The 15,139-nt window shown below is 46.6% G+C and overlaps 1 long non-coding RNA gene across 2 annotated transcripts in view; it reads right to left on the bottom strand.

Annotated features, from left to right (window-relative positions):
• Nucleotides 1-15,139, bottom strand: part of LOC144603217 (uncharacterized) — a 38,763-nt gene that overhangs the window by 6,671 nt on the left and 16,953 nt on the right. For both annotated transcript variants that reach the window (XR_013548564.1, XR_013548563.1), the window contains exon 5: nucleotides 6,179-6,358. This is a non-coding gene — a long non-coding RNA (uncharacterized LOC144603217). The remainder of the gene's footprint in view (nucleotides 1-6,178; nucleotides 6,359-15,139) is intronic.

Raw genomic sequence — 15,139 nt, 5'->3', positions numbered from 1 at the left:
ATGGCCTACCCCTTATTCGTAAACTGTGGCCCCTTGTTCTGGACTCCCCCAACATTGGGAACATGTTTCCTGCCTCTAACGTGTCCAACCCCTTAATAATCTTATACGTTTCGATAAGAACCCCTCTCATCCTTCTAAATTCCAGTCTATACAAGCCTAGTTGCTCCAGTCTTTCAACATATGACAGGCCCGCCATTCCGGGATTTAACCTAGTAAACCTACGCTGTACGCCCTCAATAGCAAGAATATCCTTCCTCAAATTTGGAGACCAAAACTGCACACAGTACTCCAGTACTAGGGCCCTGTATAACTGCAGAAGGAACTCTTTGCTCCTAGAAGTTCATGATGGTAGGCATGAATGTGATGGACCAAAGGGTCTGCTTCCATGGTGTATGACTCCATAAGTGAACAGCCTGAGGCTGACAGGGGACGCACTCAGAGCCTGATAGCACTGACCCAGACCCTTTGGCCCAATATATTGGTGCTGACCATAAAACATCCATTCACATGAATGAACCTCATCATTCTGCCCACGATCTCATTAGCTTCCCCCTAGATTCTCCCATTCACCCACACACAATTTACAGAAGCCAATTAACCTCACGTCTTTGGGATGTGGTTGGAAATGGGAGTCCCTGCACAAAGTCCACGCAGTCACAAGGACAATATGTCAACTCCACACAGACAGCACCTGAAGCTGGGATTGATCCTGGGTCACTGGAGTTTTGGCTTTACCACTTGAGCCACTGCACTGCACTGCAGCTGGTTTAATTTAGTTTGGAGATACAGCGCGGAAACAGGCCCTTCGGTGGAACCTGAGATGTGCCACGTGGCAGCAGAAGCCTCCTGTGATGTGCCGCGGAGCCAAATGTCCCTGTCGATGGGCCACCGAGAGTGAGGAGGCCAGCCACGATTAACTGTGGAGAGCCTAGCGGGACCCTCGCCGCAGCGAGCAAGGAGAGCCGCTGAGAAATAAAGGTACCCGGCTGGGGGGCGCCAGGAACTAAGGGAGGACCCGGGGGGGGGGGGGGGGTGCCGAGAACAAAGGGGAGACTCGGCAAGGGTGTGCCGATAATGAAGGGGGGCCTGTTGAGGGTCCGCTTATGACCACGGGCAGCGACAGGCCTGATCCGCCGCTGCGAATAGAAGATAAGTCTGTTCGATGAACATGTTGTAACTTTGTTACCACCAGAAATGTGGCAACTTTGCACTGCCTGGGTAATGTCTGCTTTATGATTTTACCGGGTTGCATGCAAAACAAACAATTTCACTGCACCTAGGTACATGTGATAATAAAATACGGTGGGCAGTGGTAGAGCTGCTACCTTACAGCGCCAGAGACCCTAGTTCGATCCTGACTATGGGTGCTGTCTGCATGGAGTTTGTACGTTCTCCCTGTGACCTGTGTGGGTTTTCTCTGGGAGCTCCGGTTTCCTCCCTCACTCCAAAGATGCACAGGTTTGTGGGTTAATTAGCTTAGCATCATTGTAAATTGTCCCCCTGTGTGTGTGTAAGATAGTGCCAGTGCACGGGGTGAACGATGGATAGCATGGACTCAGTGGGCCGAAGGGCCCGTTTCCGCACTGTATCTCTAAACTAAACTAAACTAATCATCCCATGAGTGATTTGGATGCATGGGAATAAGGTACATTCCTAACTGCCTGCTCAGAAATTAGGGAAAACAATAAACATTTTTTCGCCAGTGTGGAAATGTCTGTTGTCGCTGGAGTTTTGGCTTTACCATTTGAGCCACTGCACTGCTGCTGGTTTAGTTTAGTTTAGAGATACAGCACGGAAACAGGCCCTTCGTTGGAACCTGTGATGCGCTGCGTGCCAGCAGAAGGCTCCTGAGATGTGCCGCGGAGCCAAACGTCACTGCCAATGGGCCGCCGAGAGTGAGGAGGCCAGCCACGATTAACTGCAGAGAGATTAGGGTGATGCTCTCCGTAGTCTCCGCAGAAAGCAAAACTAAAGGGGGGGGGGGGAGGGAAGCAACCAAGAACAAAGGGAGGACCCCATGGACCGAGAACGAAAGGGTGACTTGGCGAGAGTGTGCGATAATGAAGGGGGTGGGGGAGGGGGCGTTGAGGGGCTGCTTGCAGCAGCAGGCCCGATCCACCACTGCGAGTCGAAGATAAGTCTGTTCGATTAATATTTTGTTACTTTGTCGACTTCACTGCCTGGGTGAAGTCAGCTGTATGGTTTTACAGGGTTGCATGCAAAACAAAGAATTTAATTGTACCTACAGTAGGTACATGTGACAATAAAGTACGGTGGCGCATCTGCCTTACGGCGCTAGAGACCCGGGTTCTACCCTGACTGCATACGCTGTCTGTACAGAATTTGTATGTTCTCCCTGTGACCTGTGTGGGATTTCTCTGGGAGCTCGGGTTTCCTCCCAGACTCCAAAGAGACACAGGTTTATAGGTTAATTGGCTTGGTATCATTGTAAATTGTGTAGGATAGTGATAGTGTACGTCGGTAGGCCTAGGCTCCGTGGGCCAAAGGGCCTGTTTCCGCACTGTATCTCAAAACTAAACTAATCATCCCATGAGCGATTTTTTGTGCATGGGAATAAAGTGCATTCCTAATTGCCTACTCAGAAATTAGGGAAACCAATAAGACTTTTTTTTTCCCAGGTCAAAAACTGGAGGACATAGCTTTCAGGTGAGGGAGGGAAAGTTTAAAGGAGGTATGGGGAGCAGGTTTTTTTATACAGAAAAATATGATACGATACGGTAGAACTTTATTTATCCCAGGAGGAAATTGATCTGCTTGTAAACGTGTAGAAACAAGGAACTGTAGATGCTGGTCTAAAAAAAACGCACAAAATTCTGGTATAACTGAGCAGGTCAGGTAGTATAAGAAAATAACTGCAGATGCTGGTACAAATCGATTTATTCACAAAATGCTGGAGTAACTCAGCAGGTCAGGCAGCATCTCGGGAGAGAAGGAATGGGTGAACCATGGATATGTGACATTTTGGGTCAGGACCCTTCTTCAGACTGATTGTTGAGGTGAGAGAATGAAAGCTAGGAGGGGCGGTGCATCATCGATCTTCTACATCCAAGATGCCCGCTTTCTTTAGTAAATGTGGTGCCTCATCCTGTTGTCATACTGTAAATGGATCTCTCACCCGCGCTTCCTCTGTGTCCAGACAATAGACAATAGGTGCAGGAGTAGGCCATTCAGCCCTACAAGCCAGCACCGCCATTCAATGCGATCATGGCTGATCACTCTCAATCAGTACCCCGTTCCTGCCTTCTCCCCATACCCCCTCACTCCGCTATCCTTAAGAGCTCTATCCAGCTCTCTCTTGAACTGGCCTCCACTGCCTTCTGAGGCAGAGAATTCCACACCTTCACCACTCTCTGACTGAAAAAGTTCTTCCTCATCTCCGTTCTAAATGGCCTACCCCTTATTCTTAAACTGTGGCCCCTTGTTCTGGACTCCCCCAACATTGGGAACATGTTTCCTGCCTCTAATGTGTCCAATCCCCTAATTATCTTATATGTTTCAATAAGATCCCCCCTCATCCTTATAAGAGGTTCTGCTCTCGGCCCCCCTCCCCTCCTTCCCCCCTCCAGACAAAAAAGGAGATTGTTCCCCTGGTCCCCACTTTCAGCCCACCAGCCTCAGCATCAAACATTTCATCCTCGCACATTTCCGTCACCTCCAATGTGATTCCACCACCAGCCGTATTTTCCTATTTCCACCTCTTAAGTCTTCCACAAAAGAAGCTCCCTCTGCACCTCCTTGGTTCACTCATCCCTCCCCAGGTACTTTCCCCTGCAATCGCAGGAGATGCGACAGCTGTCCTTTTACTTCATCCCTCAATCTATCTTGGGACTCCAGCAGTCCTTCCAGATGAGACTGAGGTTCACACACACCTCCTCTAACCTCATCTACTGCCCCCGCCGTGGTCTCCTGTGCATTGGCGAGACCAAGCGTAGACTCAGCGACGGTTTCGCTAAACACTAGCGCTCAGTCCGCCAAGGCCTGCCGGATCTCCTGGATGCTAACCATTTTAACTCCCCTTCCCATTCCCACACTGAACTTTCTCTCCTGGGCCTCTTCCATTGCCAGAGTGAGGCCATACGAAACTGGAGGAACCGTCACTTCATATTCCACTCGGGTAGTTTATAACCGAACGGTGTGAACGTTGAATTCTCCAATTTTAAGTAACCCCAAACAACCCCCACCCCTTTCTCCCCGAACTCTCCTTTCCTCCACCCTATGACAACTGGACTCGCACATATTTCTCCCCTCCCCCTCTACATTCCTTCCTCTCACTCCACAATTCGCAACTCTTCAATCCCGTTGTCTTACACCTTTTTTTTCACCTCTGGCCTTTGTCAAACCATTTGCCGATCAAAACACCCCCTCACCTGTGTTCACATAGAAACATAGACATAGAAACATAGAAAATAGGTGCAGGACCGGCATTCAATGTGATCACGGCTGATCATCCACAATCAGTACCCCGTTCCTGCCTTCTCCCCATATCCCTTGATTCTGCTGACCATAAGAGCTATATCGAACGCTCTTTTGAATGCATCCAGTGAATCGGCCTCCACCGCCTTCTGGGACAGAGATTTCCACTAATTCACCTATTAGCTGCCACGCTTTGGCCTGCCGCTCCTCTCTTCGAGCTCTCTTCCTGCCCCTGCAATCAGTCTGATGAAGGATACCGACACGAAACATCACCTATCCATGTTCTCCAGGGATGCTAACTGCCCACGAAGTTACTCCAACACTTTGTATCCAGATTTGTAAACTCAGTACTCAATAGATAATACAGTAAAACAACAGGAAAAAAAATATTCAATCCATTAAAAACAAAAACAAAGTCCGAAATCGCATGTGCAACCAAGGCAGTTTGTAGTTTAAAGGTTATTTGGAGTTCATAGCACTCAATAGCCTACTGGATGTTGGGAAGAAGCGATTCCTGAACCTAGTGCAGCGTAGGTTCACTAGGTTAATTCCCGGAATGGCGGGACTGTCGTATGTTGAAAGGCTGGAGCGATTGGGCTTGTATACACTGGAATTTAGAAGGATGAGGGGGGATCTTATTGAAACATATAAGATAATTAGGGGATTGGACACATTAGAGGCAGGGAACATGTTCCCAATGTTGGGGGAGTCCAGAACAAGGGGCCACAGTTTAAGAATAAGGGGTAGGCCATTTAGAACGGAGATGAGGAAGAACTTTTTCAGTCAGAGAGTGGTGAAGGTGTGGAATTCTCTGCCTCAGAAGGCAGTGGAGGCCAGTTCGTTGGATGCTTTCAAGAGAGAGCTGGATAGAGCTCTTAAGGATAGCGGAGTGAGGGGGTATGGGGAGAAGGCAGGAACGGGGTACTGATTGAGAGTGATCAGCCATGATCGCATTGAATGGCGGTGCTGGCTCGAAGGGCTGAATGGCCTACTCCTGCACCTATTGTCTATTGTCTATTGATGTTACAGTTTTTAGATTTATTTTCCTTTTTCTTGATGGCAGGAGGGAAATGAGAGCCTGGCCAAGGTGGTGTAAGTCATCGATGATGCAGGCTGCCTTTTCGAGGCAGTGGCTCCTATAGATCACTTCAATGGTCGGGTAAGAAAATAACTGCAGATGCTGGTACAAATCGAAGGTATTTATTCACAAAATGCTGGAGTAACTCAGCAGGTCAGGCAGCATCTCGGGAGAGAAGGAATGGGTGACGTTTCGGGTCGAGACCTTTTTGGTCGGGTGGTCAGTACCCATGATGGACTATCATTTTTTCTTCTATGTTCCTGGAGATGTTGTGAAACGCAGGATCATGTGCGGGCAGAGGAGATTAGTTTATTTCGGCATCATATTCGATGTGGACATTGTGGGTCGAAGGGCATGTTCCTGTGCTGCACTGTTCTGTGTAAATGTCAGCAATGACAGAGAGCCACACCCCATGGAAGAGGATTAAACGAGACTGCCAGAGAAAATGGCAAATTGTTTCATTGACGAGTTTGCAAAAGAGGAAATATCGTCAAAGTTAAGAAGGGTCTCGACCCGAAACGTCACCCATTCCCCCCATCCGGAGATGTTGCCTGACCCGCTGAGTTACTCCAACATTTTGTATCTATCAAAGCTATAAAATGTAGGTTCTGCACAGTTTCAAATTGGGCTGAAATATAACGTACACGCGAATATTTTGTAGCTTACAAATGCTGGATGCTGAGTTCCTAGATGATGATCAACACATAATCAGCATCCTTTGGAGTGGGGTTCATTTTCAGACCTTCTCCGTCTCGTATGACACATTTGTTTCAGCCTCCATGCCAGCCGAAAGATTGCAATGAACAGTCACATCAATCCCGTCCTGTTCCTTCCTTGTTGGAGGGTCTGGTGAAGGAGCATCATCATCATCAGTGCATGCCTCACACTCACATAGACACATAGAAAATAGGTGCAGGAGTAGGCCATTCGGCCCTTCGAGCCAGCACCACCATTTAGAAACATAAAAACATAGAAAATAGGTGCAGGAGTAGGCCATTTGGCCCTTCGAGCCTGCACCACCATTCAATATGATCATGGCTGATCATCCAACTCAGTATCCTGTACCTGCCTTCTCTCCATACCCCCTGATCTCTTTAGCCACAAGGGCCACATCTAACTCCCTCTTAAATATAGCCAATGAACTGGCCTCAACTACCTTCTGTGGCAGAGAATTCCACAGATTCACCACTCTCGGTGTGAATTTAATACGATCATGGCTGATCATCCAAAATTAGTACCCCCGATTCCTGCCTTTTCCCCATATCCCTTGATTCTGTTAGCCCAATGAGCTAAATTTAACTGCCTCTTGAAAACATCCAATGAATTGGCTCCACTGCCTTCTGTGGCAGAGAATTCCAGAGAGTCACAACTCTGGGTGAATTTTTTTTCCTCATTTCAGTCATAAATTGCCTACCCCTTATTCTTAAACTGTGTGACCCCTGGTTCTGGACTCCCCCCAACACGGGGAACATTTTTCCTGCATCTAGCCTGCCCAATCCCTCAAGAATTTTATATGTTTCTGTAAGATTCCCTCTCATCCGTCTAAATTCCAGTGAATACAAGCCCAGTCGACCCATTCTTTCATCATCACCGATTGGATTACCTGAATGAGCAGTCAGTCCCAATATGGTCAGCATGGATACGATGGGCCGAAGGGCCTGTTTCCATGCTGTACCTATGACTCTTGTGGATCTCCATTCGTTCTTTTGCCAATCTAAGTCCAGTCTCCAATTTCTTGGAGACACAAGATCTTCTAATCCCTCACCTCTCCTAATGGGTTCTGTTATTACCTGACTTTCTTATCAGATTGCAGTATGGGAGCCTTTGTGTCCTTGGTCATCACCTTTCAGCAACCGTCTCCACCTTCACCTTGCTCCATCTGCTTTTTTTTCTCTCCATCCATCCATCATCTACCTGCCTCTGCCTCCCAACGCCATCCCACCCCATCCCCTACCTGTCTCCATGGGTCAGAGAGAGATGCAGCAGGGAAACAGGCCATTCAGCCCATCAGGTCTATGCTAATCAGCAACCATCTATCGACACCGATTACGGAGACATGGCTCCAGGGTGACCAGGGCTGGGAGCTGAACATCCAGGGATATTCAATATTCAGGAGGGATTGACAGAAAGGAAAAGGAGGTGGGGTAGCGTTGCTGGTTAGAGAGGAGATTAACGCAATAGAAAGGAAGGACATTAGCTTGGAGGATGTGGAATCTATATGGGTAGAGCTGCGAAACACTAAGGGGCTGAAAACGTTAGTGGGAGTTGTGTACAGGCCACCTAACAGTAGTAGTAGAGTTGGGGATGGCATCAAACAGGAAATTAGAAATGCGTGCAACAAAGGTAAAACAGTTATAATGGGTGACTTCAATCTACATATAGATTGGGTGAATCAAATTGGCAGAGGTGCTGAGGAAGAGGATTTCTTGGAATGTATACGGGATAGTTTTCAAAACCAACGTGTAGAGGAACCAACGAGAGAGCAGGCTATTCTAGACTGGGTATTGAGTAATGAGGAAGGGTTAGTTAGCAGTCTTGATGTGCGTGGCCCCTTGGGCAAGAGTGACCATAATATGGTTGAGTTCTTCATTAGGATGGAGAGTGACTTAGTTAATTCAGAAACAACGGTTCTGAACTTAAAGAAAGGTAATTTTGAGGGCATGAGATGTGAATTGGCCAAGATAGACTGGCAATTGATTCTTAAAGGGTTGACGGTGGATATGCAATGGAAGACATTTAAAGACCGCATGGATGAACTACAACAATTGTTCATCCCAGTTTGGCAAAATAATAAATCAGGGATGGTAGTGCATCCGTGGCTAACAAGGGAGATTAGGGATAGTATCAAAACAAAAGATGAAGCATACAAATTAGCAAGAAGAAGCAGCCTACCAGAGGACTGGGAGAAATTCAGAGTCCAGCAGAGGAGGACAAAGGGCTTAATTAGGAAAGGGAAAATAGATTATGAAAGAAGACTGGCAGGGAACATAAAAACTGACTGCAAAAGCTTTTATAGATATGTGAAGAGAAAAAGATTAGTTAAAACAAATGTAGGTCCCTTGCAGTCAGAAACAGGTGACTTGATCATGGGGAACAAGGACATGGCAGACCAATTGAATAACTACTTTGGTTCTGTCTTCACTAAGGAAGACATAAATAATCTGCCGGAAATAGCAGGGGACCGGGGGTCAAATGAGATGGAGGAACTGAGTGAAATCCAGGTTAGTCGGGAAGTGGTGTTAGGTAAATTGAATGGATTAAAGGCCGATAAATCCCCAGGGCCAAATAGGCTGCATTCCAGAGTGCTTAAGGAGGTAGCCCCAGAAATAATGGATGCATTAGTGATAATTTTTCAAAACTCTTTAGATTCTGGAGTAGTTCCTGAGGATTGGAGGGTAGCTAATGTAACCCCACTTTTCAAAAAGGGAGGGAGAGAGAAAACGGGGAATTACAGACCAGTTAGTCTAACATCGGTAGTGGGGAAAATGCTAGAGTCAGTTATTAAAGATGGGATAGCAGCACATTTGGAAAGTGGTGAAATCATTGGACCAAAGTCAGCATGGATTTATGAAAGGTAAATCATATCTGACGAATTTTATAGAATTTTTCGAGGATGTAACTAGTAGAGTGGATAAGGGAGAACCAGTGGATGTGTTATATCTGGACTTCCAGAAGGCTTTCGACAAGGTCCCACACAAGAGATTAGTATGCAAACTTAAAGCACACGGTATTGTGGGTTCAGTATTGATGTGGATAGAGAACTGGCTGGCAGACAGGAAGCAAAGAGTAGGAATAAAATGGGTCCTTTTCAGAATGGCAGGCAATGACTAGTGGGGTATTGCAAGGCTCAGTGCTGGGACCCCAGCTATTTACAATATATATTAATGATTTGGACGAGGGAATTGAATGCAACATCTCCAAGTTTGCGGATGACACGAAGCTGGGGGGCAGTGTTAGCTGTGAGGAGGATGCTAGGAGGCTGCAACGTGACTTGGATAGGTTAGGTGAGTGGGCAAATGCATGGCAGATGCAGTATAATGTGGATAAATGTGAGGTTATACACTTCGGTGGCCAGAACAGGAAAGAAGACTATTATCTGAATGGTGGCCGATTAGGAGAAGGGGAGATGCAACGAAACCAGGGTGTCGTGGTACACCAGTCATTGAAAGTAGGCATGCAGGTGCAGTAGGCAGTGAAGAAAGCGAATGGTATGTTGGCATTCATAGCGAGGGGATTTGAGTAATGGAGCAGGGAAGTTCTGCTGCAGTTGTACAGGGCATTGGTGAAATCACACCTGGAGTATTGCGTACAGTTTTGGTCTTCTAATCTGAGGAAAGACATTCTTGCCATAGAGGGAGTACAGAGAAGGTTCACCAGATTGATTCCTGGGATGGCAGGACTTTCATATGAATAAAGATTTGATAGATTCGGCTTGTACTCGCTGGAATTTAGAAGATTGAGGGGGGATCTTATAGAAACTTACAAAATTCTTAAGGGGTTGGACAGGCTAGATGCAGGAAAATTGTTCCCGATGTTGGGGAAGTCCAGAACAAGGGGTCACAGTTTAAGGATAAGGGGGAAGTCTTTTAGGACCGAGATGAGAAAGTTTTTTTTCACACAGAGAGTGGTGAATCTGTGGAATTCTCTGCCACAGAAGGTAGTTGAGGCCAGTTCATTGGCTATATTTAAGAGGGAGTTAGACGTGGCCCTTGTGGCTAAAGGGATCAGGGGGTATGGAGAGAAGGCAGGTACGGGATACTGAGTTGGATGATCAGCCATGATCATATTGAATGGCGGTGCAGGCTCGAAGGGCCGAATGGCCTACTCCTGCACCTATTTTCTATGTTTCTATGATACTGTTCTTTCATTAATCCCATTTTTATTCTCTTTGCGTTGCTATCAACTCCCCCCACATTCTACCACAAGGGGTGATCATTACAAGGGATGTAATGCTGAGGCGCTATATGCTGCTGGTCGGGCCGCATTTGGAACATCGAGAGCAATTTTGGGCACTATATCTGAGGAAGGATGTGCTGGTTCTGGAGAGGGTTCAGAGGAGAATTGACTGGGTTAACCTATGATGAGCTTTTGTCAGCACTGGGCCTGTATTCGCTGGAGTTCAGAAGAATGTGGGGGTACCTCATTGAAACAAGCAGAATAGTGAGCGGCCTGGATAGAGTGGATGTGGAGAGGATGTTTCACCAGTGGGAGAGTCTAGGACTAGAGGTCATAGCCTCTGAATCAAAGGATGTTCTTTTAGAAAGGTGATGAGGAGAAACTTCTTTAGTCAGAGGGTGGTGAATCTGTGGAATTCTTTGCCACAGAATACTGCGGAGGCCAAGTCAGTGTATATTTTTAAGGCAGAGATAGATAGATTCTTGATTCGTACAGGTGTCATAGGCTATGGGGAGAAGGCAGGAGAATTGGGTTAGGAGGGAGATAGATCAGCCATGATTGAATGGTGGAGTAGACTTGATGGGTCGAATGGCCTAATTTTACTCCTATCGCTTATGACCTTATGATCTAACATGTACAATTAACCTCTTTCAAATGTGAGAGGAAATTGGAACATGTTTTTTTGTACAAAAAAGCACACCAATGCCTCTACTTCCTCTGAAAGCTGAGGAAATTCAGCAAGTCTCCAATGACATTTAACAATTTCTGGAGATGCACCATAGAACACATCCTGTCAAAAGTCCTTGAAAAGGCAATTCTAAACCAATTAGTGCCCTACCTGCACCAATACACCATCCTGGAAAGTTTCCAGTCAGGTTTCAGAGCCCACCACAGCACAGAGTCTGCCTTGTTGAAGGTACACAACGACCTGCTTCTCGCCATCGACACCGGCAACTGTGCAATCCTGCTCCTTCTCGACCTCAGCGCAGCGTTCGATACAGTGGACCACACCATCCTTATTGACCGTCTCCGGTACGCGGTTGGCATTGATGGCACTGCCCTGAGCTGGTTCGCTTCGTACCTCAAAGATAGGAGTTTCGCCATCAACATAGGCAGTTATTCCTCTGCTCCAGCTAGCCTCTCCTGCGGAGTTCCACAAGGCTCCATCCTAGGCCCCATTCTCTTCTCTCTATACATGCTCCCCCTTGGCCAAATCATTCAATGGCACGGCATTTCTTTCCACTGCTATGCCGATGACACTCAGCTTTACCTCCCCCTGAAACCCAACAACCAGTCAAATTTAAACAGCCTCTTACACTGCCTTGAGGACATAAAATGTTGGATGGCACAGAACTTCCTCCAATTAAATGAGAGCAAGTCTGAGGTCATCCTATTCGGCCTCCTCGACTCCATCAAATCGATAACAGGCAGTCTTGGAAGTCTTGGAAGTCTATCCTGCCTAGTCAAATCGCATGTCAAAAACCTCGGCATGATATTTGACTCTGCATTAAAATTTGATAAGCAAGTCAACGCTGTGGTAAAAGCCAGCTTCTTCCAACTTCGAACCATAGCTAAAATCAAACCTTTCCTCCAATTCGACGACACAGAAAAAATCATTCACGCTTTCATTTCCTCCCGCCTAGACTACTGCAACTCCATATACACTGGGATCAGCCAATCTTCCATGTCCCGCCTGCAACTGGTCCAAAACGCCTCAGCGAGACTCCTGACGGGTACCCATAAAAGGGACCACATCACCCCGATTCTGGCCTCTCTCCACTGGCTCCCTGTACGGTACAGAATCAACTTCAAGCTCCTCCTATTCACGTATAAAGCCCTAAATGGACATTCCCCCCCCCACATCAAAAATCTTCTAACCCCCCCTCTCTAACTCCAGGTCCCTCAGGTCGGCCGACTTGGGGCTACTCACTATCCCGGGGTCTAGGCTTAAGCTCAGGGGTGACCGCGCTTTTGCGGTTGCAGCTCCTAGACTGTGGAACAGCATCCCTCTCCCCATCAGAACTGCCCCCTCCATCGACTCCTTTAAGTCCAGGCTCAAAACCTATTTCTACTCCCTAGCGTTTGAGGCTCATTGAGGAGGCTCTGTGAACTGTTTGCGTGCTACTGTATGTTTCATTTTTTTTCCTTAGTACCTAATCAGATGTACAGCACTTTGGTCAACGTGGGTTGTTTTTAAATGTGCTATACAAATAAAATTGACATGACTTGACTTGACTTATCGGGATGCATCACAGCTTGGTTTGGCAACTGCTCTGCCCGAGATTGCAAGAAAGTAAAGAGAGTTGTGAACACAATCCAGTCCATCACACAGACCAGCTCTTCTCCCCCCTCAATTCTATCAACACTCCACGCTGACTCGAGAAATCAGCCAACATCATCGGCCTACATGATCTCCCGGTTGCCAAACACTTCAACTCCCGTTCCCATTTCCATACTGACCTTTCTGTCCTGGGCCTCCTCCTTTGTCAGAATCAGGCCAAATGTAAATTGGAGGAACGGCACTTCATATTTTGCTCGGGCGGCTTACAACCCGGTGGTATTATAGACAATAGGTGCAGGAGGAGGCCATTCGGCCCTTCGAGCCAGCACCGCCATTCAATGTGATCACGGCTGATCATTCTCAATCAGTACCCTGTTCCTGCCTTCTCCCCATAACCCCTGACTCCGTTATCCTTAAGAGCTCTATCTAGCTCTCTCTTGAATGCATTCAGAAAATTGGCCTCCTCTGCCTTCTGATTGAAAAAGTTTTTCCTCATCTCCGTTCTAAATGGCCCACCCCTTATTCTTAAACTGTGGCCCCTTGTTCTGGACTCCAACAACATTGGGAACATGTTTCCTGCCTCTAACGTGTCCAACCCCTTAATAGTCTTATACGTTTCGATAAGATCCCCTCTCATCCTTCTAAATTCCAGTGTATACAAGCCTAGTCGCTCCAGTCTTTCAACATGATAGTCCCACCATTCCGGGAATTAACCTAGTAAACCTACGCTGCACACTCTCAATAGCAAGAATATCCTTCCTCAAATTTGGAGACCAAAACTGCACACAGTACTCCAGGTGCGGTCTCACTAGGGCCCTGTACAACTGCAGAAGGACCTCTTTGCTCCTATACTCAACTCCCCTTGTTATGAAGGCCAACATTCCATTGGCTTTCTTCACTGCCTGCTGTACCTGCATGCTTCCTTTCAGTGACTGATGCACTAGGACACCCAGATCTCATTGTACGTCCCCTTTTCCTAACTTGACACTATTCAGATAATACTCTGCCTTCCTATTCTTACCACCAAAGTGGATAACCTCACACTTATCCACATTAAACTGCATCTGCCATGCATCCGCCCACTCACACAACCTGTCCGAGTCACCCTGCAACCTCATAGCATCTTCCTCACAGCTCACACAACCACCCAGCTTTGTATCATCTGCAAATTTGCTAATGGTACTTTTAATCCCTTCATCCAAGTCATTAATACATATTGTAAATAGCTGAGGTCCCAGCATCGAGCCTTGCGGTACCCCACTAGTTACTGCCTGCCATTCTGAAAGGGACCCATTTATCCCCACTCTTTGCTTTCTGTCTGTCAACCAATTTTCTATCCATGTCAGTACCCTACCTCCAATACCAGGTGCTCTAATTTTGCCCACTAATCTCCTATGTGGAACCTTGTCGGAGGCTTTCTGAAAGTCAAGGTACACCACATCCACCGGCTCTCCCCTGTCAATTTTCCTAGTTACATCCTCAAAGAATTCCAGAAGATTAGTCAAGCATGATTTCCCCTTCGTAAATCCATGCTGACTCGGAACGATCCTGTTACTACTATCCAAATGCTCCGCAATTTCGTCTTTTATAATTGACTCCAGCATCTTCCCCACCACTGATGTAAAACTAACTGGTCTATAATTTCCTGTTTTCTCTCTCCCTCCTTTCTTAAAAAGTGGGACATTAGCTACAGGAACTGATTCTGAATCTGTAGAACTGATCCTGAATCTATAGAACATTGGAAAATGATCACCAATGCATCCACAATTTCTAGCGCCACCTCCTTAAGTACTCTGGGATGCAGACCGTCAGGCCCTGGGGGTTTATCAGCCTTCAGTCCCACCATTTCCTGCCTAATGTGGATTTCCTTCAGTTCCTCCGTCAGCCTAGGATCTCTTATTGATTTCTCTAATTTCAAGGATCCCTTGCATCCCCTCTCTCTCCCCCACCCATCATCATACTAGTTTCACTGTCATCCCGTTGAGTCTCCTGATAGTTATACTGTCTGTATAACTCCTAAAAAATTAGGAGGATTAAAGAAGAGGAGGTACGGACACTTTTGAAAAATATAAAAGTGGATAAGTCTCCAGGTCCTGATAGGATATTCCCTAGGACATTGAGGGAAGTTAGTGCAGAAATAGCAGGGGCTATGACGGAAATATTTCAAACGTCATTAGAAACGGGGATGGTGCCGGAAGATTGGCGCATTGCGCATGTTGTGCCCTTGTTTAAAAAAGGTTCTAAAAGTAAACCTAGCAATTATAGACCTATTAGTTTGACGTCTGTGGTGGGAAAATTAATGGAAAAGATACTTAGGGACAATATATATAATTATTTGGATAATCAAGGCCTGATTAGAAACAGTCAACATGGATTTGTGCCTGGAAGGTCATGTTTGACTAATCTTCTTGAATTTTTTGAAGAGGTTAGCAGGGAAATTGATAAGGGTA

The sequence above is a fragment of the Rhinoraja longicauda genome, chromosome 19, assembly GCF_053455715.1.
Source record: "Rhinoraja longicauda isolate Sanriku21f chromosome 19, sRhiLon1.1, whole genome shotgun sequence".
NCBI classification, from domain to species: Eukaryota; Metazoa; Chordata; class Chondrichthyes; order Rajiformes; family Arhynchobatidae; genus Rhinoraja; species Rhinoraja longicauda.
This window is presented reverse-complemented; position numbering and strand designations above follow the sequence as displayed.